Source organism: Protopterus annectens, chromosome 2.part2 (assembly GCF_019279795.1).
Source record: "Protopterus annectens isolate FY-2018-M chromosome 2.part2, PAN1.0, whole genome shotgun sequence".
NCBI lineage: Eukaryota > Metazoa > Chordata > Ceratodontiformes > Protopteridae > Protopterus > Protopterus annectens.
In genome coordinates this window covers 342,313,372-342,340,733 of record NC_056730.1, presented here as the reverse complement: position 1 = coordinate 342,340,733, position 27,362 = coordinate 342,313,372, and positions in this window count along the sequence as shown.

Sequence of the window (27,362 nt, the reverse complement as noted above, 5' to 3'; positions counted from 1 at the left end):
CCTCTGCTTTTATAGAGTCTTAGAGGGCACTGTTCTAATTTACATAAGTGCTTGCTCTAAAATATATATTTAGTTATTATCCTTTAACAATTACTATTTGTTATTATGTTGCTATGCCATCTTCAGTTCTGGTCACAGAGCTAAGTTCAGCTACAAAAATGCTGCCTGAGGCATTTTGTTTTTAAACAAGGTGCAGAATTGCTATACTGTTACGAGCATTTCATCTTATTTATCAAGCTTTAATATGACATCAATCACTCACTTTATTTTTGTTATTTGGTGAGAAAAAATATTATTACTATTTTTGGAATCTGTCTAGCTGTGCTATATGGTAACAGATAATAAGAACTAATTTGCAGCATAAACATAAAGAATACAGTAGCAATACAACAGCTGATGTAGAACTTATTTTTTCATACTTGTCACAGTAAACTGTTATGCATTTTAGACAGCATGCAGAGGCAAAACATATTTTCTGTTCCTCACAGGCAGTATATAGAAGCAAGAAATGTGTTTCTGTGGGTCTACTGTTAAATCCCGAAATACCAGTAGACTGAACCATGAAAGACTGACTAGAAACTTGAAGAATCACAATCCCGAAACATTAGAAACTCAAAAGTTTAATACAAGTTAAATGATAAGTGACAATATTGTGCTGTCTCTTTGAGGTTCTCTGGTAAGTACATAAAACATATGCTGGAGTTTACATTCTAAGGTCATGATATCAATGGTGTTTCAAAGTGTAAAATAGGTGAAGTGCTATCTAAGTTCAACTTTTCATAGTGGCGAGTAATTTAACAGACTTCCTTACTTATAATGATACATGATGTTTTTTTGAAGTGTAAGTGTATAGTGTGTATAGTGTTCTGTATGTAGACAGAACCTGTTAAGAGAGGTGTATTATAGTGATTGCTAGGGCTTATCCTTTTTTCCAAAATTAATGCGATCTCAAAGTTAGTATATTTAATTTGCAGGGGTGGGAGGGTGCAGCCCCTAACATGGGGGTGCAGAGGGGCATAGCCACACTGATAAAGTGAAGGAGAAATAAATAGTTGTATTTTTTATTATCGCTGTAGTGTAGGAAACTGTAGTTTGGTTTTAGGTTTTTGGCTTTCTGGGATTCGAGTTTGTAATGTTTCGGGATTCTGATTGTTTGGGTTTCTGGTCTCAATCTTTTGTGGTTTGGTCTAATGGCAGTTTGGGATTTAAAAGTAGACCAATTTCTGCCCTCAACATATACACTGTTTCAATTATCCATGATCTATGCCCTTTCTTCATCAATCACTTCCATCAGCAATCCTCCTCTCTTTAACAAGTCCCTTGCACAACATTCTCCTCTCTCTGACTATGCATATGTACCAAAATGACTATCTCTCCAAAATCTGACTTCTTCTACTATAACCCATACTTTACTCCATCTCTACATTTGTATAGCTTTTCATTCTCTCACTTACCATAATTAACTGCTTGAGCTCTCACTGTGCCTTAATAAATGTCTGCTGCTCATGTCTACAAATCTCTAACAGTTAATAACCACAAAACTGATATTTTATTTGTACAAACTCTAACAACACTGTTAATAACATTACACAATCCAGATGTGCATTATGTATGTAAATAATCTGTATTGTTGTTCTCAGAATATGGTCATGCTTTGTGACTGTATATACTCCACATTGTTATTTCTTGTATGCATTTGTTAATGTATGTGGAGCTTTTCTCCCCAGGCCACCACTGAAAATGGGCTCACCTATGCCCAGTGGACCTTCCTGATAAATAAATGCAGGAAATAAATAAATAAATAAATCAATACATTATCTATTTTCTATCTTTCCATATATTTAGAAATGTCTCCGACAGAAAATTACAAATTAACGCATATTTTATATTTTCCTAACATAATATTTGCTGTGCTATCTAAAGAGAAGTTTCACAGCTAAGTTTAATGTTACAATTTGGTGTGACCTTTCATTCCATGCTGTTGACATTTAGCTAACAGAACAGGTTCATAGGTTACTACTAGGCTAACTGCCCTTGTGGACCATTTTAAGCCTAGCCAATTACCCCACGAGAATCAAACCCTGCACCTTGTGTCTGTAAAGTAAACACCTCAACCATTATACCAACCTTACTAAGTTTATCCCAGTAACAGACTGAAACTGTAATATCTAAGGGTTTTTTCGTATAACTAATTTACATCTGCTTTTTAGATGAATTAATGTCAATCAATTAAATGTTTATTTATATTAGTAATTGTGCTTTTGATATAGAGAGGAATTTTAGACAAGCACTTGCCATTTACAGACTTTTTTGACTGAAGCCCTTTTAGCCAGGCAGTTTATTCTCTGGAAGCTTTTATTTCTTTACATCTTTCCAGCCACTTCTGACATTTGTATCAGCGGTTGCCAACCTCTATTCAGGGAAAATTTTTGAAGCTGGTATCTCAGGTTTTCAGACCCAATACTATAACAGTTCCCCTGAACAAACATGAGAACCCATGTTTGTTGTCCTTGCTCAGTGGGTGTCTTTATCAGTATTCAGGCTTCACTGCTTCAGTGAACTTCATAAATCATACTATATATTGCACCTTATACATGTGGTGCAATGTCAAAGCATGCACTGCTTGATGTTTTGCACATTTCATTTCATATTAGCTGGCAACAATTACTGGGTTGATACAACTTAGAATTACAATTATAACTAGTATAAGATGCATTATTTTCCCACTCCAGTCACTGATAGAACCTCTCAACCAAGTAAACCATGTTTCTTTCTCTGTCTGTACTTTTTGAGCAATTTTCTCAATTAACATGAGGTGGATCTTGATCTCAGGTTCATTATCAGGAATACAAGTATAACATTCCTCTCCTACCAATGCACGAGTACTACCTTTACTAGCAAGAATAAAATCTAATGTCATGCAGTTTGCACTCATTTCAACAGTGATTTTATCTATTGACTCAAATCTAACATTATTTAATTCCTCTAATAGTACCAGTAATTTCTGAATTTCCCAAATTGCTTTTCCTGCTCTATAAAATGGAAAGTGTCCTGTCTGATGTCTCACTCACCAGGCTAAACAAGGAGAAGGCTACTGTCAGCTGCCTGTTGGGTGCCAGAATCCACCACATAACCCGCGCACTCAGGTCACTCCACAACAAGTACAAATATGACTCTGTCATTGTCCATGTTGGTGTGAATGACCTGAGATGTACCTCCATGGACTACATGAAAAGAGACATGGAAGAGCTCTCAATCTTGTAGCCCAGGCAGGTATGAGTAGCATTCTGCCATCACCCAGAATGATACTGCAGTACAAGGACAAAATGATTGACTTCAACAATTGGCTAAGGTTCTGGTGTCATTCTAAGGGGGTCCAGTATCTGTCTGCTTGGGATGACATGGTTGGCAGACCGCGATGCTTTGCCACAGATGGCCTACACCTGTCGCCCCTGGGATTCTGGATACTGGCTAAGGATCTTGCTGCCCCTATAGTGCCTTTTTAGGCAGAGTTCAAATAACAAATTCACCACCATAACAGGAACAGGCAAGCAAAAATTGAGGGTAATGCTACTCACTGCTAGAAGTCTAAATCTCAAAATGCACTCACTCGAGGCACTCCTTAAAATGGAGAACATCAGTATCTGTGCAGTGACTGAGACCTGGTTCAAGGCTCCAGAGAGCACCCCTGCTCTACCAGGCTATAACTCATACCACACTTTTTGGCCATTTAACCTGGAATGAAACACCAAAGGCAGAGGTGTGTCCATAGTCATTAAGGATATCTACACCTCCAGGCTAGTTGCTCAGCCTAATGCATCCGAGTTTATCCAAGTGCAACTAACTCTGGGCAAAGCTGCAATCCAAATTGTAGTTTGCTACAGATCCCCCACTATGCCCCAGGATTTCCACTCCTCTTTTCTTGATGTACTGGAAAATATTAGGGTTCAACCAAACACCCTAATAATGGGTGACTTCAACTATCCCACCATTAACTGGGAAAACTACTCATGTACCAAGTCCTTGGCTCAACGCTTTCTGGAATTCATAAACTCCAATGCCCTAGATCAACTTATCCACACCCCCACCAGGGGCAACAATATCCTAGACCTAGTCATTACCAACATGAGTAACTGGTGTTCCACACCTGAAGTCAACTCCTCATTGGTCCGATCCAACCATAAGCTTATCACCCATGATATCCACATCCCACCCCCATTAAGGAAACCACAGTAAATAATTTCTCCAAAGCCAACTTCATGCTTCTTAAGACAGAAGTGGTGAACTTCATGACACCCATGCAGATGGACAATACAGTTAACCCTGCTGAATCCTAAACAAATGCATTCTACAAGCACTTACATGAATGCATGGATCGTGCTATCCCAAACAGAACCAAGACGCTATCCTCCAAAAAAAGGAAGCCAATCTTGTGGTCCCCTGCCATAAACAAACTGTACAACAGAAGGAAGAAACTGTTGCAAAAGAGAGTAAAATCCCATGAGTGGAGAAGCTCCCTGGTCAGCCTCAGTAAGAAGCAGAGATCCCTTATAAGATCCTCCAAAGCTAGCTATGAAAACAAAATTGCCACTAAATCCAAGGACAACCACAAAGCATTCTATAGCTATATCAAGAATATAGATGGCAACACCAAGATCTGCTCTGAGTTACAGCACAAAGGCATGAAAATTACAGAAACAACTGATATTGCCAACATCCTGGCAGATAGGTTCAGTGCTAACTTTACCCCCCCCCTCTCACCCCCTAAAGGGCCCATATCTATACAGGAAGAATGCAGAGTCCCAGTAATCACAACTATGCAGGTAAAAGCTGCACTCTCTAAAGCCAAAAACACAGCATCCATGGGACCGGACAACATCCCAGGCTGCGTTTTACACGAACTTCAGAACGAACTGGCTCCCAACTTAAGCACCTTGTTCAATAATAGCCTCGCATTAGGCTTTGTGCCCACTGAATGGCACACAGCAACAGTTATCCCACTCCACAAAAGGGGAGCCACCACTGATCCCGGGAACAGATTATAATGTCCTTATTCCCTACCGAAATAGTACATAGCGTTTCCTTTCAAAACTCCTCACCTACCCTTACTTAACTAACTCGTGCTTCCCCGCGCATATTTTAGGCGGGTGTAGCACACTTTCCTCTGCCTGAACTACAATTCTAACTCAAGTCCAAGGCCTAGGAGGCTCTGCTCCTTCCTCCCCTACTCAATTCTCACTCAGATACTCTCCCAGCTTATGTTTTTTAATCGGCCTTGGTTTGTCCACCCTCAACAGTGTTTCTCATCAACTTACATGGTCCACCATTACAGAATACCTGGTTAGTGGATCTATTAACACTATCTGGGTTTGTATTAGTACTCCCGCCTGTGTATTCTATAGCAAGTAGCGGAGAATGACATCTGTAGCTCCTGTAGATCTGTCCACTGATTTCACTACAGGAATATAGTTGTATTTGTGTTATCCTGCACTGATTACTTCAGAATAATTGTCACTTGGCTGAATGATTTAAAAGTTTGTTGTTATCTTTGTGTATTTTACTTGCTTATTGTACAGTTTTTATTGCTCTATATTATAACCCTCTTTCTTCTCCCTTCCATTTCTCAGCTCTTCTGCCTAGTGCCCACCTGTAGGTCTGGGATTGAGTACCCTACCTAAGTCTCCCGCCACCTACCCTACCTAGGGACCAAATCTTAACATTTTTGGAAAACGCCTCTTCCCACAAAGACGCAAGAAAGTATGTCCTTCAACTCTTCAAGGTTTCTCAACATTGTGCAAGCTTTTGTAACCCTCAGCTATTGTTAATCTCTAAGCAAGTTCTGCCAGCAGCCAACCTTAGCTTCTCCCTTCCCCTGATCACCAGCAACCATTAGTTACTACAGTTCTCTGACTCTCTCCACGTCCACTAGCCCAGTCAATAGCCCTGGTAGCAATTACCTGCTGAGTCCACTAGGTGGCTCCCTACTACATCAATCGCTTATCCTTGCAGACTTTTCTTTCCACATACTAAATCCTATATTTCCCTCTATTCTGCTACCCTTTTTGTGTTTTCCACCCTTTTCCTTTCTCTGCCTGTCTCAGCCTTGCCCAACTTAGTCCTCACTCTCCTAGCAATCCTCTATGTCCTCGGATTACTTACCTGTCCTATCAGCATCTTACTGATTGTTTTCCACTCTACCTCTCTTCTTTGGCTCTACCCGCTCCGTTCGCCCTGCGGGCTCACTCCGCTCCCCACCCTACCCCCAATTCCCACCCACCCCAGGGTCCTACTCTTATAGCTCCTTAACCACACCCCTATCCCTCCTGGCCTATTCCTCTCCTTCCCGCCAAATTGTTGTCTAGCCTCTACACACCCCATACACTCCGCCCTTCTCTTTCTTAGCCCTAAGACCTTACTAGTACTATTACCTCTCTCCATTACCTACACTTCTCCTTATACATCCTCTTTTCTCTCTAGCCTCCTTTCTCTATTCCCTATAGAACCTATTCCTACTTACCATCTACTTTAATCTAAGTTTACTACCCCCCCTATTTCTTTCTACCCTCATATCTCTCCCCTTATACTTTCCTCTCTACTTCCTCACTTCTCAAATTCTAAATCATGACTCCCTTCACACAAACTATGCCTTTACTATCAGTCTTAATCATAACTACCCTTATCTCATTGTACCATCTCACCTTTTTTGAAATTTCACTTAACAACTATCTTATCTCCTCACAAACACACACTTCTACTATACTCTCTTTCACGCCATACCCTAATGTTAATTCCACCCCTAGCTATCATCTACCTAAATACCACAGGCAACATCACCTTACCTACCCCATACGATCTAACGCAATAACCAAAACCCTAACAAGTCAAAAGAGGAACTACTCAACTAAACTAGTTAATCCTACCCTACAAGATGGAGACATCCACCCAAACCCTGGCCCTAACTCACCACCTCCCCATAACCACTCACCTAACCTCAATAACAACTTCCTTATAGGGCACCTTAACATCCAAAGCATAAATAAGAAAATACCCTTCATCCATGCCCTCTTAGATACCCACTCATTTGACATTCTCTGCCTCTCTGAAACCTGGCTAAACACAGGCACTAAAGACTCAGAGATTATTCCTCAAGGTTATAACATAGTAAGACAAGACCGCTTAAAACGCAAGGGTGGTGGAGTAGCAATACTTTTCAAAAATCAACTTAACATCACTACTCAACCAGCATATCCAAACCAAAATAGCAAAACAGAAGCTATCATTATTAAACTCCAACTTAATACCAAAAAATCTATTTACATTATTTGTTTGTATCTTCCCCCAGGTAATAACATCCCTATATTAGAAGACTTTCTAAGTTGGGTTTCTACCACCTACCCCCAAGAAACCATAATTCTTGGCGATGTTAACATAGACTGGAACTCTATTAATAATGACAATCCCTCCTCTCATATTAACCTACATGGTTTCTCACAAACTATTACCTCAACTACAAGAGTCAATAAGCCCAGTAAGAAAGAGAGTATACTAGACTGGATACTCACAAATAAAGTTAACAAACAATATAAAGTAGGTACTTTGCCAGATGACATCAGCGACCACTCCCTAACCTACATTACTAGACTAAAATCAGGATATGTTAACCTCCCAAATACAAGACTAATTCGATCTCAAAAGCATTTTAACATAGACCTCTTTAAAGCTGATCTGAGAGCATGTAAATGGAATTGTTTAAAATCACTTCCCTTGGAGGAAGCAGTATTATTTTTTAATACTACTTTCTTATCCATACTTGATACACATGCTCCTGAGCGCTCTATTAGAATTAAGACCAAACCTGCCCCTTGGCTAACCTCCAATACTAAAAAACTTATGCTTGCTAGAAATAAAGCTTGGTCAAAATGGAGATGTGATAGACAAAACCCTGATTTAGTTAACTTCCGCCAGCTTAGAAACCTTGCGAAAAAATCAATAATCTCTGACAAGAAAAACTTCTACTGTAAACTTCAGGAAACTCATATTAACAACTCCAAACAGTTCTGGTCCTCAGTAAATAGACTTCTCTCCCCAGGGACTGCTAAAACTCCTTCCCCTCTAAATGCTGACCCAGAAACCCCTCTCCAGACTGCTAATGTCTTCAACTCTTTTTTCTCTGAAACTATTCAATCCTTAGCAAAACAAATGAACCCTAACAACTCTCATATACCAACTACCATAACTACCTCCTCTTTCAATTTCTCTCTAAAACCTATATCTACCTCTTTCATCTTTAAACTCATTCAAAAACTGAAACCCTGTACCCCTTCTGCTGACAAGCTCCCTTCTCTGTTCCTTCAGAAAGCTGCCAAAGAAATTGCATATCCTATATCCTTACTTATCAACAGAACTATCCAAGAAGGAACCATCCCTGATATCTGGAAAGTATCCTATATTATCCCACTGCATAAAGGAGGTAACTCCCTTGACCTTTCCAACTTTAGACCAATTGCCCTTCTCTCACCCCTAGCAAAGATCATGGAAAATGTATTCATCAACAACTTGTACACTATCTCTCTCTTCACAGCATAATAGCAAACTGCCAGCATGGTTTCAGACCCCACCATAGTACCACCTCTGCCCTTCTATCCTTTGTAGATACTATCAACAAAAATCGAAACAACAACACTCTCTCTTCCGCTCTTTTCATTGATCTCTCTAAAGCTTTCGACATGGTCAACCACTCACTCTTAATTCACATCCTTGAATCTCTCCCTTGTGATAAACTAGCAACTAATTGGTTTAAATCCTATCTTAGCAACAGACAACAAGCAGTAATATGGGAAAACCATATCTCTTCACTCTTGCCTATTTCCATCGGAGTTCCCCAGGGCTCCATTCTGGGTCCACTCCTGTTCTCCCTCTTTATTAACGACCTTCAGACTGCTATCCCACAAGCTACCTGCATACAATATGCAGATGATTCTACCCTTATCTGCACAGCCCCTTCCTCTACTGAACTGACCTCATTGACCCAAAAGACCTTTAACACAGTAGAAAATTGGTTTTCTAGACGGTTTCTCCTACTTAATGCCAAAAAAACTAAACTCCTCCTCTTCTCCCCCACCACTCGGTCCCCTCTTTTAAACTTTACCATTTCTTCCAATAATGGCACCATCATCTCACCTGAACCAACCACTAAACTCTTAGGGATAACCATTGACAATAATCTTTCCTTCGATCAGCACATTAACAACACCATAAAGATTGTTAACAGGAAAATTGGATCTCTTTATCGCATCAAACCTTTTCTAACCCCAGCAACTAGAACCAAAATTGCACAATCTCATCTCCTATCTACTCTCCTATACGCTTCCCCCATTTATACAAACCTTAAGAAAAACAATCTCAATAAACTTGCAACTTGCTATAACAACATAGCTCGTTTCGCCACTGGTAACCCCTTTAGGACCCACCATTGTACAAACCTAAAACAACTTGGCTGGCTCGAATTTCAAAACTACCTATTAATCCCTCAACTCACTATAGCCCACAACATATTACACCTTCCTGACAACACCCCTATACTCTCTCAACTTCTAATCCCTTACAACAATCTCAACTCACTTCGCTCCTCCAGTAAACTCATGACAAAATCTATAAAGGTAAACAATACAGCAGGTGGTTCTCTATTCACTAACACTATAGGAAGAAGTTGGAATCTCTTACCTAGTGACATAACCTTGACTACATCCCTGCCTCAATTCAAACAGAAAATCAAACTTTACTACCTAAACCATTGGCTTTGTTCCTGCAGTACACCTGACTAACCTTTTCTCTTTCACACTTCTTATCTCTATCTGTCTCATTTTCCCATCTTTTAACTGTTCTAATCTAACTATGCATAATTTATGTATAATTACTAAGTAATTACTAACATGTAATGCTAATATGTAATGAACTGCATACAGTAAATGAACTGCATATGGTAAACTTGTTTCTCTTTAAAATTTATCTTTCCCTCTCTATGTATTTTTTGACTTCCAATTTTTGCTATTTCTTAAGAGTAATGTTTCTTCTATGTAATGTACTTAGTATTTAGTGGAGCTTTTCTCCTCGGGCCTCTGCTGAAAATGGACATGTATCCAGCCAGACTAGCCCGGTCAACAAATGTAAAATAAATAAATAAAATAAATAACTATCAACTTTTTAGCCTGTTGAGCCTGGTCTGCAAGGCCATGGAACGTATCATCATGGAACTCATAAACAAAGACATTGGTAACCTCCAAACTCTGGATCCCACCCAGTTCGGGTTTGTGAAAGGCAGATCATGCCTCCTGAACCTGATTGACTTCTTTGAGGCAGTCACCAAAGCTGTGGATGAGGGTAAGGTGGTTCATCCCCAAGGCTTTCAACACCATCCCCCATTCTGGAATTATAGCTAAGCTCACTAAACTAGGTATAAATCCGTACGTCACAAGATGGGTTGCCAACTGGCTCACTGACAGAACCCAAACCTTAAAAGTCGCGCACTCCACATCTGTCCTCAAAGCAGTGACAAGTGGAGTACCACAGGGTTCCGTCCTAGGACCTCTCCTGTTTGGTATCTACTTCTCTGAAGTACAGGCTAACACAGAAGGCCTCTGGCTAATGAAGTTCACAGATGACTGCAAACTAGGAGCCATAGTCAAGTCCCCAAATGATGGGGACATCCTACAGAAGGGCTTCACTGAGATAGATGCCTGGTGTCAGAGCCATGGCCTCAAGCTCAATGCCAAAAAGTGCTGTGTCATCCCCTTTGGTAAAAACTCTGTACCCATGAACTACCACATAGGCAGCAATCTACTTAACACTAAATGTGTGATAATAGACCTTGGGACCCAGGTGGACAATAGTCTCTCCTTTGATAGTCACATTGCCACAGGAGTCAGGGAGTCCTTCTATGTGCATACCTCATCATAAAAGGGTTCTCATCCAGGAAAAAAGAGGTCATTGTTCCCCTCTACTCATCACTCATTAGACTCATTATAGAGTACAATGCCCTTTTGGAATGTACCTCACAAGACATCTGCAGCAGCTGGAAAGGCCACAGAAGTACCTCACAAAGAGGATTACTGGCCTCAAACAAATGCCCTACACTGACCGCCTCAAAAACTCCAGCTTTACTCCGTAGCATATCACCTACTCCAAGGTGATCTCTGCCTAACATATGAAGCTATGTCAAACCCAGAGCTGTTGGACATGCTACACCTAAAGAAATCCCAATCCCTCTGAGCTACACGCTCTAGGGACCTAAACCTTGTCACCACAATAAACAAGACATGCTGGAGGGATAGATTCCTGTCCCAGAGACTTCCTATACTCTGGAACAAGCTACCCATCTATGTCAAGCAAAGTTCTTCAATAGCACTCTTCAAGAAAAATCTTGATGAGTGGATGGGAAATAGGAAATACACCCCTGGGATCACTTCTGTGTCTCTGCTGGACAGTGGCACAGGAAAATAACTTTCTTGGGTGGTGTAAGCTATGGAACCTTGCTGGCTAGGCTTACGTAGGCCCTTGGGCCGATAGCCTAGTACCTACCTACCTATGAACCTATGATGCAACAGTTACAACAACATCTCTTATGTTTATTTTTGCTTTGTCAATGTAGCAATGTGTCTTTTTAGTCTATCATTCCTAATATTGTAACTAATCAAGGTTAGAGTGTGCTTAATTGACGGAATTACATGTCATAAATAAGACAATCAACTCCAACCCTCAGGGGTCATTTATATGTGTTTTACCACATATAATATATAAACTATAATATATAATACATGGGTCTATATTAGATAATCGAACTTTCAAAAGTTTGACTGTCATATGTCAACACCATATGATCGAACTTTTAAAAGTTTGAACATCTAATAAAAAAACTACACAAATAACCTACCTGAACATTTTAAGCACGGGGGAAACCACCCCTGCTCCCCCCACACACCCCCGCATTTTAAATATACCAACTCCAAGATCGCAGTATAGTGCAGAAAATGTAAACGTTCCCATTCTGTGCTGTACGGAGATCTCCATTAAAACATTCGAACTTTCAAAAATTCTATCATATGTTGTCGACCATATGACAGTCGAACTTTTGAAAGTTCAATTATCTAATATAGACTCTAATATATAATGTATAATATACAATATATAATATATACCTGCCCAAACTGGAACCATCCATTTTAACCAATGTTTAGTTTTATCTTCTCTAAATGCAGTACAGGTATCATTACTAAAATGTACAAAGTCCCATTGTGGGTTAACTAGAGGTTATTTCTTACATTTCCTTGTAGGCAAATATCACCAGTAAGAAAGGATGTTTAGTTCCTTTTCATTAATAGATTTTTTGAATTTACATCTCCAGAAGCAACTATAGAATTATACTCACAACATCTTGAGGGATTGCCACTTAGGTTCAACACCAGCAAACATTATTGTATACAGAAGGAAAGCTACATCCTTGGTGAACTACTATACATATCAATATAAAAATTATCAGAATCCTCTGGATATTCCTCTATCAGGATTTTCCTTTCAGGAGTATCTGAAAAAGACTAGTATCTGATAATAGTCTCTTTTGTAAAGAAAAGCAACAATTTAGCTATTTTCCTTCATTTTAAAGTTTTTATATGTTTGCAGATTACACCAGTTCTTGGCAGTTAATTAGTCAAACTTGCATTGCCAGTAACCCTATTTTTGTAGTAATGTAGGGTTCAACTCAATGTAGGTCTCATTTTGCTTGTACTGTTAACTTGGTGGATTGAAACAAGATATCTTGTTCCAATCATCCCTCCTTCTTTTTCCTAGATTTCATTTGATTTGTAAAGTTCTAAACTGTTGGCTTGTCCAGCTTCCTAGACTTTCCCCTTTGCCCAACTGATTTGGTTTTGGAGCTGGTCTAATAATTTTGTCTGCTACAAAGGTGTCCCATAAGGGATCTTCCCCATACAAAGTTTTATGTCAATCTGTCATTAAGTAATGAAGGGTTTAACCCATACCTTTTTTTTTAAATTGCATCTTAATCAAAATGCTGGGCAAATATTTTCCTCAATAACTCCCATATTCAGTGATAATTTTCCTTAATTCATCTTTTAAGCTTCTATGAGCCTCTACCCATTTATTTAAGTGAGTAAGAAGCAGAATTCCCCTGGCACAGTTGGAAGAGGTCCCATAAAATCCACTTGTACCCTTTTCCAAGGCCCCAATGACTGTGGGAATTTATATTGTTTCTTCCTGTTATGTTTTTCCTGCATTGTGCATTGCACAACTGTGTCACCTGTGCATTTAAATCTGAAATTAACCATTTGTTGTAGGGAAATTATGACAGTTCTGTGATCTTAACCCATGTCCATTCATCCTCTTGCATGAACTCAAATTCCTCAATTTTTCCTTCCTTGATAATATTTGTTGCTTTTCTCTGAACTTTTACCAAGCTTCCTAAATATTGGCTAGATTTGTGTGTTTTTGCATTTAAGGTCATGTGAGGACTTTGTTCAAATTCTGGTCCCCATAATAGTTTCAAATTTCACCTGTCCCTTAAACTGTTAGTCTACCCACATTAGGTTTTATGATGATCCCATCACATTGAATCTGGGTTACTTGACCCACCTTGTCTTCCACCTTATGTCCATACTTTGTGTACTGGTACCTGCAAAATTAAGCCATATGGCGAAAAGACAAATAATTTATACATATGTCCATTTGTATCTGACACTTACAATCTTCTGCAGCATTTGTCTTCTATGACACTTCCTTCCCATGCCTAGTACTCTCGATCACTTTGTATTGGACATGTTTGTTTAATTTAGTGACACAGCAGATTGTGTGGTTACTGCATAACAACAGGTTTTCCAGTTCAATTCTCAGCTGAAGTATATTCCATGCAGATTCTGCATGTCCTCTCAATGTTTTTGTGAATTTTCTCCAGGTCCTCCAGTTTCCACCCACATTTCAAAGACATGGAGTAGGTGGATTGGACATTATAAATTGGCCATAGGTGTGAGTGTGTGTGCAAGTGTGTGGTATGGAAGAACAACCATGGCAGGGCTAGCCACCCAGCTTGTTACTGCTGAAGTGACACCCCAACCCCATATGCAAAAAATGGGAAAAGGCATTGTGGACAGGTGGATGGATGGAAGGATGGGTGTTTAGCTAGCACTAAGACACCTATTTCTTTGTTAACTAATCTACTGTTTATTTGGTCTGACTATGCACTTCATTTTTGGTTTGTGCTTTAACCTTGTTTTGCTTACTATGGAAGGATTATTATCTGTTATCAGGTTCCAAATTTATGTTAACACTGTCTGATGGCTAATTAGTTTATGATCATCTGTGTTATCAATCCTCTTACTGCCGAAAGAGGAAGGGATGAAGTTTGGATTTGGATTACATGCTCACTTTCTGTATATATGCTTATGAGTCTGAGCAGATCACTTTTTTGTGCTGAACATCTCCCATGAGAGACTTCCCTTTTTGTTATTTTGTTTCTGGGTTGTAAACTGACCATCCTGTTACAAAAAAAAAAATCTATGGGCTACAGTATCTGGAACCATCTGTAAACCACTTTGTGCCACCTTAACTCATTTCCTCCAATGGACATGTGGAAGTTTGTACCTTAACTTCCAAAGGGTGGAGTCTAAACTTTTTCATAAAATCAAATTACATGCTCACATTTCAAACGCATGTTCATATATCTGGATCCATACAGGCTACAAAATATATGTAAATGGCAAGATCTTCAACACAAACTATTTTTATAGTGGTAGTATTTTTAGGTTTTAAGTTTTAAACTAAATTTTATAAGTCACAGTAAACATATAACTATTACATTTCTAATATTTTGTAAACTACTTACTTTATTTCAGCAGCCACTCAAGCTCCACACATACATACTGTTAGTAGCATTTTGATCATCCAGCTGTGAGTTTTCATACAGGGCTAAGAAGTTCTGTCTGTGCTACCTGGTTGATGAGATACTTAGAAAAGCATGACATTTATTTTTATTTTATTTTATTTATTTTACATTTGTTAACCGGGAGGATCCGACTGGATACATGTCCATTTTCAGCGGAGGCCCGGGGAGAAAAGCTCCAGACAAAACAATACATCAAGTCACAGAAAAAAACAAATATTCGTTAAGTAATACAGGTAAGGTTTAGTTTTCAATAATCAAATCAGTGTAAGGTTAGTAATTATAATATATTCATTCTATGATTCAGTAGATATCCCTGAAGCCCCAAGACTGGGAAACAATGTATGTAGAGAGAGATAGCTGAACAGCAATTAATATCTCTTTACCTGACTAGACAGAGGTCATATATCAACACAGATTTGTTTGCCATTGTGTAAGCTTTAACATTATATATTTTAATACTTTGCATGTAGCATATTTTTGAAATCATAATGTAAATATGAACAAGCAATAGTTGATGCCTAGAGGCATCAGTAGGATGCAACTGCTGAAACACCTACAGGCATCATCCAGCTGTAATGAATTAATGCTGGGTATCAACCCATAGGTAATCCTCATCATCCCTTAGTTCAGGATACTCATGAAGTTCCCCTAGATAGGAAGTATTTCACACTGTCAGCTGTTTGGAAACCCATTAGGTTTTGATTTTTTTCCAACAATAACCACTAAGGCTGTGCTGTTTTTACTCTTAGGGACCTCTACTATTCACTTCCTCCTGCCTGGTTTGCAAAACATGGAGTAATTCTACCAAGTCCTGCATTGTTCATGCCTTTTGGATTTCACCAAACTGTATGACAAACTCCTTTTCTCTTTCTGGAACAACTATGGTGCCACGTTTCTTGTATTCAAATGAGACACTAATGTGCTGCGATGGGTTCAAGTTGTTTATTGTACATAAACACATCGGGAGCTGTAACTGGAACATATATTTAAGCTAACTGACTGATGAATTACTTCAAACACATTTGCATGTGCATCTCCATTCATGCCTGCATTCACTCTGAGTGACTATACAAAATTGCACTGATCTTGCATGTGCTCAGTAACTTATATGCACATGATATCTAGCTGCAGTGGCAGACTATGTGCAATATTCACAATGATCTACATCCTCCCTCTTTGATTTGTTCAACATTCATTAGGAGAACAACATATTCCAAGTTAGATATCACATTAACATATAACAACAAATTAATTCAAATACAAGTCTCTGTGTATCTCAGAATGGGTCTGGAAATTCTACCCGATCTGTTCACATAAAAACTTTGACTGGGTTTAGCAACAGGGACAGTCTCTGAGGATTCTTTTACAATTGGAACTTCAGGAATTACATCAGGATTACTTGAGGAAAGTACATTGCCTCCTGGAATTTGAACAAGTGTAGAGTCACTCTGAAAAATAGAGTCTTTGGCACAGGCAATCTGCTGCATCACTGGTTCAGAGACTAGCAATATGTGTCTTCGATTCCTCCTGAAATCCAGTCTATCAGATGGTACAATGCAAGATCTCAGTTCTTCACAAATATTTTTTTTACAATTCCCACTCAGTCATATCCTTTAGATATTTGCATTCTCATAATCTCTCCTTGTCTTAATGGTCTGAGAAGTTTGCTGGATTTATTGTAGCACAATTTATGTGACTGACGTTTTTCAAAAGTTGAGTCTTGACCATTCTGTTTTTCTTTGCATTTGGTATCAATAATTGTTTACTGATTGGAAGAGTTGTTCTATGCTGTCTGAACATCAATCTCTGAGAGGTGAACCAAGCAAAATATCTTGAGTAGGGTTTCTGAGATTAAGTAAGTTAAGAAAAACATCCATACCATCTCTCCTTTATTTCTCCAAGTACTTTGCACTTTGAACTGCACCCTCAGCTAATCCATTGAACTGTGGATACTCAGCACAACTAGTAATATGGACAAAGTCCCAAGACTGAGCAAAATTCTTGAACTGCTTACTTGTAAACTGTGCACCATTCTCAGATGCAACTTTGTGCGGATTACCATGAACAGAAAAAATGTCTTTTTGATTTCCTAATGATAGTGATGGATGTTAAGGTAGGAGGAAGGCCAATTTCAAACCAATTCAAATAAGAGTCTACTAACTCTAAGTAATGTTGACCATTCCATTCGAAAACATCAGTAGCAACCGTCAACCATGGTAGTTCAGGAATCTGGTGTAGCTGAAGTGGTTCTTTTTCTTGGTGCAATTTAGTACTGTTGCAAATGGAATATGCTAAAGTTTCCTCCTCTATATCTTTTGACATAGAAGGCCAAAATACTATGCATCTTTCCCTTCTTTTGGCTGAATCAGTACCCTGGTGACCAAGATGCAAAATTTTGATATATTCCTGTTGTAATGCTGTAGGAGTTACCATTTTAAGACCTTTCATGATTATTCCATCTTCCATCATGAGCTCATCTCTGTGGGAAAATACTTCTGTATGTCAAGTGGTAAACTAGTTTGTTGTGCGGGCCATCCTTGACTGATAACATTTTTCAGCTTCCAGATAATTGGGTCTGAAGCTGTATGATTTCTGAGTTCATCAAGATGTGATGAGGAAACATTTTTGACTTCCATGACTTCAAAGTCTGCTTTCTCATTATCCTGCTGTTCAGTTGTTTGTCTGGGTCCTCTTGACAAAGTATCGGCAAGATACATTTCCCTTTTGTATAGACAATATTGAAATTGTATTTTTGCAATTTTATCATCATGAATTGCAAGTGTGCTGGGGCTGTATCTATTGGATTTTTCAGAATTGTCACTAGAAGTTGATGATCAGTCTCTATTTGAATAGGTTTGCCATAAATATAATCATTGAACTTTGAACATATGAACACTATTGCCAAAAGTTCTTTTTCAATTTGTGCATACCACATTTCAGTTTAGGTTAAAGTTCTGGATGCATAAACTACTTGTATGCCTTCTTGAGGACATGCCGCATCAAGACCATACTTTGAAGCATCACACAAAAGAGTTACAGGTTTGTGAACATCATAATATCTCAATGTGGGTAGACTAGCAATTTTCTGTTTCAGAATGTTGAATGCTTTTTGGTGTTATTCCAACTAGGATCAGTTTTCATTTTTGCATGCCAGCTCACGTAACAATGCTAAAAGCTCACTCAGGTCTGGGGTGAACTTTCCTAAATAGTTGACCATACCAAGAAAACGTTGTAAAGATGTGACATTTTCTGGAACTAGCATCTCAAGAATTGTGATTATTGGTGGTAAGTCAGAATTGGTAGACAAATGACCTACATAAGTAACTTCTTTCATTTTAAATTTACACTTCTGAGGATTTAGTTTAAGATTAACTTCACGAGCATGGTCTTTCTTAAGCTTTCTAGCATGTTTGACTTTACCATTGCCCCCTAGAATAATGCCATCTACTATAACAGCACATGGATAACCTGAAAAAATCTGTTCCATTGCAAGATGAAATATTTCACTGGCAGAATTTATCCCAAATGGCATTCTCAAAAGTCTGTACCTACCAAATGGTGTACTGAAAGTGGTTAACTCTGAAGATTTGTGAACCAGCAAAATTTGCCAAAATGAACTTTTTCCATCTAAGACAGAAAAACTAATGGTTAAAGTTCTGGATGCATAAGCTACTTGTATGCCTTCTTGAGGTGAGAGCAGCTACTTCTACTGTGCGCATCGGATGATGAGGACATTTAAGCACTTTGTTTAAATCTCTCAGATCAATACATATTCAGATATCATCTGAGCTTTTCTTATGAGCTACAACCATGGAGAATACCTATTCAGCCAGTTCTTTTACTGGAGTAAGGACACCTAAATTCACAATTTTCTCAAGCTCTGCTTTTAATTTCCTCTGCATTGCTACCAGAACCTTCCTTGCTGGTCTGACAACTAAGCTTACTTCATGGTTTATCTTCATGGAATATGTGACTGGAAGTTTGCCAAGGTCATCTGTGAAAATATCCGCATATTCACTCAAATATTCTATGTAAAACTATTGTGGCTGTTCAAACTCATTTGGTGGACCTCCTTATTAAATTAAATCAGTCTCATTCTCAAACTGTCTTTGAGGCCTAACAATGACTGTACGTGTCTTTTGACTATGTAAAACTGCAAGTCATAGCTGTTCCTAGAGGAATGTTATGTGCAAACTACTATGCCATCAGTTTCAGTCTCTTCACTACCATAAGCAACTAGTTTTGCACACTTTGCTGAATCAAGTTTCAAACCAGCTTTTATTCTGGCAACCATTTGTGCTGATATAACATTGCATTTGGATCCATTGTCTACTTTAAGCTCTGCAGGTTTCCCATTAATCTGAACAGTACAAAATATTTAACTCTTTGCTGCCAACTGATACTGTACTGTGTTAACTGTTTCATTAACCACAGATACACCATCAACATAGAAAGTTTGCTCTCAGCTCTCTATCTGATCTACTTGCTTCTTCAGATGCTCTCTTTTAATAAAAGTATGTGCCACTTTAGACTTGCAAAGCCTTTTGAAATTATTACACTTTTTACATTTATGACATTTCTGACTAAAAGCTAAGAACTTTTCTTATTCAGGTTTATGACTGCCTCCACAATTACGACAGCTAACAATAAGGTTTGATGTTGTGGTCTCCATTCAATTTATATTTCTTTTTGATCTTAGCTGTATGTTGTACACTATCAACATTTGCACTGGGAGACACTGCATGCACATTTTTCTCGTTCATAACCATATGCATATGAATATGCTTTTCTGGAAACTCATGCATTTGATAAATCTCAGTGGGCTTTGCTTAATGTTAAATCACTGTCTCAAAGCAAAATCTTTCTCACTGCAACATTATTGACAACACACACTAGCCTGTCTTTTATCAACTCAACTCTAGGATCACCAAATCTGCATGTTTTAACTTTATTTCTTAAGTTTGTAATATATGCTGCTATAATTTCACCAGGCTTTTGATTTCTTGTGTAAAACATGTGCCTTTCCAATGTAATATTCATTTGAGGGATACATATTTCTCTAAATTTATGTTTTAAGCACTCAGGGTCTTCCCATGTTTCAGTCTGTATCACAATATGGTGATTCTCTCCCTCCCCTGCATACATGGCAAGTGCATACACAAATGAATGTTCCCTCTCAATGGCTTTTGAGCCATGTAAATTAAGAAGTATGATTGCCTTTATAGATGCGTGTTTACCAGAAAATGCAGCCTGTATGAAAATATCTTATTCTTGCTCAACCACTCACCAATTCTCAGCCATATTATTATCAAACACCAGTGGTTCAGGTCTATAAAATCCCTCTGCTATAACAACAAAATTTGTTTAGATATAAGCATAGACGAGGTACTTGTAGTTATGCTGAAATGCATAACAATCTCTCTGAAAAGGCTTTACTTTAACATTGCAAACATTGCAAACATTGGACACTTGAGATACTTCAAAAAGTTTTAACTTGAAAAAGTAGTGCATTGCAAAAAATATGGGAATTTTAGCCTTTTTGTAAAGCTTAACACTTCAGAAATTATTTTGACACTTTTGTATTTATTTTGAATACCTTTATCAGTATGTTGCAGTTCCGGAGTGTGTCGCAATTTCGGACATTTTGTTTGTCTCAGTAATTATTTCAAACATTCTGAATGCTTCACTACTTATTTGGAGACTGAAAAATAATTTAAATGAGTTTAAGTACCTTTGAATAACTGCTGACCTTTTTGTAAAGTTGGCTCCTGCATATTCCTCCACTTCTAACTGCATGACTCATGGTTTGCGAGTTGCTTCAACTTCTGATCCCACTTCTGACACCATGCTGCATGTTTCTTGTATTCAACACTGAGGCACTATGATGAATTCAAGTTGTTTATTGTACATAAACACATCAGGAACTGGAACTGGAACATATATTTAAACTAACTGACTCATTACTTCAAACACACTCGCATACGCATCTCCATTCATGCCTGCATTCACTCTGACTGACTATACAAAATGCCACTGATCTTGCACATGCCCAGTAAGTTATATGCACATGCTATCTAGCTACAGTGGCTAACTATGTACAATACACACAATGATCTACACGTGGCAGGTGCAAAAATTAACTTGGATGAGTATCTGGCTGATCTTCCACCTTTAATCCTCCAGAATGAGTCCCCTTAGAAGTCAAACTTCTTTTTTGTCTCCCTCCTTTCCCTCTTCTTCTGGAGATTGAGCATAGTTTCCATCTTAGGTTTTGCACCAATTATCAAAAAAAGCACTCAATCTATTTGGCAGATAAACAAGTGCATATAAGTAAGCAAAGATTCACAGGGCCAGTATAGTTTATTAGCTGATGTCAGACTGATAATGATTACAGCTGAGTGCTTGCTCTTAGAAGATATTTTAGTTCTTGTATTTTAGTGGTTGCTATTTACTATAATGTCACTATGACATCTATTCTGGTCACAGAGTAGCTCCAGCTACAAAAATGCTGAAATATTTTATCATTAAACAAGGTACAGAATTACTATTGCTGCTACAAACATTTCATCACATTTAACATGACATCAATCACTCATTTTATTTGTTTTATTTGGTGAGAAAAATTGATAATTATTGCTACATTTGATATATGACTAGCTGTGCTATTCATTCATTAGGAATTAATGAAAATTCATTTGCAGCATAAACATCAACAGTAATACAACCACTGATGTAAAGGTTATTTATTTCATACTCATTGCAGTGAATTGTCATGTATTTTAGACACCACACAGTAGCAAGACATGTTTTTCTTCCTCACATTTAGACATTAAAAAGTAGCAAGACATGTTTCTATCCTTTAAATACCCACTATTTCAATTATCCATGATCTGTATTTACTTAACATTTTATATCTCAAAGTCAAAAGTCAAAGTAAACTTTATTGTCATTCAGAAATCATACAAGTGCAAAAACTGAATGAAATTCTGTGTCTCCAGAATCAATGTGCAGACAACATATAGACTATTTTCACAGACATTTTCACATATAACACCTAGGTATTACATCATAGACATACAGGTAGACAGACTAGTATTGCACATAATTAGAAACACATGTTAACACTTTTCAAACTGAACACTTACTTGCATGAGACTTTAGTATTGCACAGGGAGTTGGTTAAGACATTGCATTGATCCTTGCACAGAAAGAGACATTTGAGTATTGCACTGTGAACATTAGAGTATTGCACTATGAACCTTAGAGTATTGCACTATGGTTAATTTACGAATTTGCAACATATATTGCACTGAAAGAAGAGATATTTTACTGCATTGCTACTGCCCTAGATGGCTTATAAGCTACAGTCATGGTGACTATTGCATTAAGTATTAGAACAGACTGGTAATCAGGTTAATGCACAATTTGCGACAGTTTCTACTGACCCAGGTGGACATCATGGAGTGTAGTGGTTACTAGAGTTCAGCACCCTGATGACATTAGGAAAGAAGCTGTTCCTGAATCTCATAGTTCTGCAAGGTATGCTTCAGAAGCGCTTTCTGGATGAGAGTCACAGGAACAGTCTGTAAGCAGGGTGAGTGCATTCCTTAATTATTCCTCTGGCCCTGCCAAGATATCTGGATAAGTACATGCATAAGTGGTAAGGTGGTCTTAATGATCCTCTCAGCTGTCTTTACCACTCTCTGGAGGGATTTGTACTCAGAGGTAGAGCAGTTTCCATACCATACTACAAGGTTGTTCATCAGGATGCTTTCTATAGTACCTCTGTAGAAGGTACAGAGTACTGTCGATGGGAGATTTGTTCTCTTCAGCCTTCATAAAAAGTACAATCTCTGGTGCACTTTCTTGACTATGGCATTTGTATTCGTGTTCCAAGTACTCAATGATGTGCACTAAAAGAAAAGTATTCATTATATTTTCATACCATTCCTTCCTTTTTTCTATATTACTTATATCAATCTTCCATAACAATATTTTCTCTTGATATGTCCTCATTTTCATGCTTATTTTTCCTTTATTTCTTTGTAAATATTAAAGTTACTCTAAAATGTATTTATATTTCTATTCTATTATCTTTACTATCATTTTTTTCTCTCTTTGTTTCATCCATGTCAGTACCTTATACAAATCAATTGATGTTATGTGCACAATTGGATTTATTAAATCCAATCCTCCTTCTTTCTTCATAACATAAAGAGTTCCTCTCTTAATTGGATTTAATCTTGATCCCCATATAAATGCAAACCACACAGATAGTATTTTTTTCTCAAACTCAATTGGTATCATAAACACACTTGCTAGATGTGCTATCTTACCTAATATTACTAAGTTTAGTAAATATGATTTTTTTATTAGTAATTTTGAATGTTCTCCAGCACATACAAATATGTCTTATTTTATATATCATATTTTTCCACTGTGTGAATCTCCATTGTTCATTACCAAATTTTATTCGCAAAATTTCTATTTCTTCAGTATTAAACTGAATGTCATCTAATTCACCTTTAAATCCTAGTCCTTTACTTTTTTCCCTCATTAATACTCAAGCCTAACATACTTAATTATTTACTAAGTGTCTTAATAGCTATTTCATCCATTGTTCATTTTTTTACAACCAATACTAAATCATCTGTAAAAGAAAACATTATCAGAATCTGAATTCCCTCTGCAGTGCATTACTTAGCTTCTTTACATGTTGAATTAATTTTATGAACAACTACATTCATAAGTAATGCAAATAAGATAAAACTTACTGGACTTCCCTGCTTTATGCTACTTTTTATTTATATATTCTCACTCAAGCAGCCATTATGCATTAATTTTGATTTTATTATACACTGAAACCATGATATTAATTATTTTTTACTGATATTATACTCTTTTAAAATCTCCCATAATATTTCATATTGTACCTTATCAAATGCTTTACTTAGATCGCCTATTAAAATTTTGCCTTCTGCTTTTCTATTTAACACAATTTTTATTACTTCTTCTTCCAGCTTTTCCCAGTTAGGGGTCGCCACAGCAGATCAGCTGTCCACTCATGATTGGCAGTGGAGTTTTATGGTGTCGAATTGCCAGCCCGGCACCCAACCTTCCAAAGAAGGCACACACACACACACACACACACACACACACACACACACACACGCACTCACGCCTAGGGCTAATTTAGAGTGTCCAATCCACCTACAGCATGTCTTTGGGATGTGGGAGGAAACTGAAGCACCCAGAGAAATCCCACGTGACCACAGGGAGGATATGTAGACTCCGCACAGAAGGCACCCCAGCCGAGGATCGAACCGGAGAACCTCTTGCTGTGAGGCGGCAACGCTAACTGCTGCACCAACGCGGCCGCCCATTTAACACAACTTTTACCATTTCTCTTATAATCATTAAATGTTCTTGACTTCCTTTTCATTTTATTCCAAAAATATTGTTTCATTTATTAATGTATTCACTTTACTTTCTATTGTATTTTCTATTATTTTCATAAATATCTTATAGTCAGCATTGTTTAACACTATCAAAGGCTCCAGTTTTTTTTTTATCTGTTCTGTCTCCTTTTTTTCCATATGAATATCATCATACAAATACATATTGTTTCATCTTCTATCCCTTTATCTAACCATTAACTTAGTCCTTCCAAAAACATTCTTTTTGCCATTCTTGCATATCTCTATACATCAAATACTCAATTCCATCTAAACCTGTAGCTGCTTCCAAATTCACTGTTTTCAAGACTTTCTGTCCTTGTTATCTTTTTTCCAACACCTCATTATCTTCATCACTTACTTTTTTTTATGTTCCAATTATGTCTTCCTGTAGTTTCATATCCAAGAAATATTTTCCTAATATGTTGTTTTATTACATACATTATTTTTCTCTGTGTATTGACTATCTGGAGGATTCAGTACATCCTACACAGTGTTTTTTCATGGCATTTGCATTGTGGCATGATGCGCACACAGACATGGGAAAATTTTAAGTCAATAAGTTCCATGTAGAACTGCCACTGCTGTATAAACAGTTGAACAACATGGCATGCTAATCAGGTGCACGAGCAGCTGAATAGCATGCTATTCAACCCAAGAAACATGATGGAGCAATGCAACAAGTTAGAAACTAACAATGTAGACTCCATGCTGGTGTTCCATCTGTATGTCAAAACTTGGACTACAACCACAGAAAGGAATCTACATGGATAGACTAAAATGTAAAATACAAGAAATTGTTACAGAACTGACCCTAATATGTAAGTACAGGCTAGATGCAACAAAAGGAGAGTAACAAGAGCAACATAAATATTTTATTTGTATCAGAAAATAAATGCGGCTTTGTTCCTCCACCCCAAATAAACAGTACACATTGTAAGTAGTGCAGACCATACTTCTCAACCTCTTAGGGAAAGACATCTGGACAAGTCAAAAACAATGGGGGGAAAGGCCCAAAAATAGGGACACTTTTTAAATATTGCCCTTACAAACTTAGAAAGTTGATAAAATAACAGAGTTTTCTGAAGGGTATGAAATCTGAAACTCAAATATCTGTCATTGTTTTCTGACATCAGTATTTAATGACTTGGCAATATTTTGCCAGAAAATCACAGTTTTATGAAAAATGGACCAAAAATATGAAACAAAAATCTGGACATTCTGTGAAAATCAGTACAGTTGAGAGTCATGATGCAGACAGCTAAAGGTGTAAATGTGTGCTAAGCAAAATAAATATAAAAAACATTAAACAGACTGTTCATAGATATGTGTTAGCCTATGCAATATGTAGCTGATGAAATGCAGGCATATCTCTCTAAAAAGTAGAACTCCTCTGTGCATATATATATCCCAAAGTAATATCCTCCCTTCTGTGTTCAACATTCATCTCCCTTTCAGTTTCCTTAGGTACACAGTTGCCAGTGGCATGGATTCTGGGCTGTCAGCATGGTGAATGTGCAAATGAGGTCTGAATTCATTAGAGTTGCTGAATCCAAAAAAAAAATTGGATCCATGTAGGGATATAAACATAGTGCAGGCACTCTCTCAGTGTTTCTTTTTATGGGATTGCAACTGTGAATGCTTACATCAGATGGGTGTGCCAGGTTAGTTTTACAAAGTATTACATGTAGGTCTTTTACAAAACAAACAAACTGGTAAAACAATAAAAGCAAAAAGCCACCGACCGGAATCAAGTGGAAAATTTTATTACAACAAAACGTACTTCGAACACACAAACTTTAAAAACAAAAATAGCCCTGGCTATTTTTGTTTTTAAAGTTTGTGTGTTTGAAGTACGTTTCATTGTAATAAAATTTTCCACTTGATTCCGGTTGGTGGCTTTTCGCTTTTTTTTGTTTTACATATAGGTCTGTCAAGGTTGGAAATGCAAGTAAGCAGTTCACATTTCACAGGTTCTGTTTCATTAACATCCAACCTTCTCTTCATTTGTTGGCAAACTGTGTTTTCTCTGTCAGGTTTTTAGTATTATTTAGTATAAAAGAAAAGAAAAAAAATGAAAAGAAAAAAGAAAAAAGGAGAAATAGTTGAAATGAGGAAAAGCAATCTATGATATACACAGTAGAAAATAATGTTAGCAAACATTAGATTTGTCTACATAGGTCTAGATTTCAACTCTCACTCCAATGCACCTTCAGAAAACAGGATGGGTGCCTTATCCCTCTTTGCCACACAAACAGCTTTGCAGCAAAGTACTAAAGTAATTCATCACACAACCAACTAAAGCAGAATGTACAGTGATATCAAACCATAAACTTTTATTTTCACATCTATTATTATATTTGGATGCAGTGCACTTAGTGATCACACAACCTGTTATGATTATTGCTTGCAAATGTACAGCTTTGTCTTACCTTTCTGTGTTTCCTGCTCACACATCAGTTATCTGACCAGTACTCTGAGACATGCAGTCTGTAAGCCATACTATATCACTGGCCTTAAAATGTGTGAGGATATTAACTGGCAATAATATGCTATGCATTTGCCAACAACTAAAGGGTAGGCTGAATGGCACAAACAAGCATAGACTGTGCTTTTTTTTGTGGGGGGGAGGTGAGTTACTGTTATGGCACATACAAGGGTACAACTGTTCTGCTGAGGGGGGAACAAAGCTGAGTTAATGTTATTGCACATACAAGCATAAACTGTTCTTTGGGGTGAGCAAAGGTGAGTTACTGTTATTGCACAAACAAGACTGGACTGTTGTTTTTGAAGTGGGGCACGGGTGAGAATATTATGGCACAAACAAGGATATGTTGCTCTTGTTACTATCCTTGTTTTTCAATCTGCCTGTTGTTAGCATTTCACATCTCTAGACTGTTTTATGTTTCACCAGTGGGTGATACTGACTGGCTACCTTTTCTGTTTTGTCTGGAGAC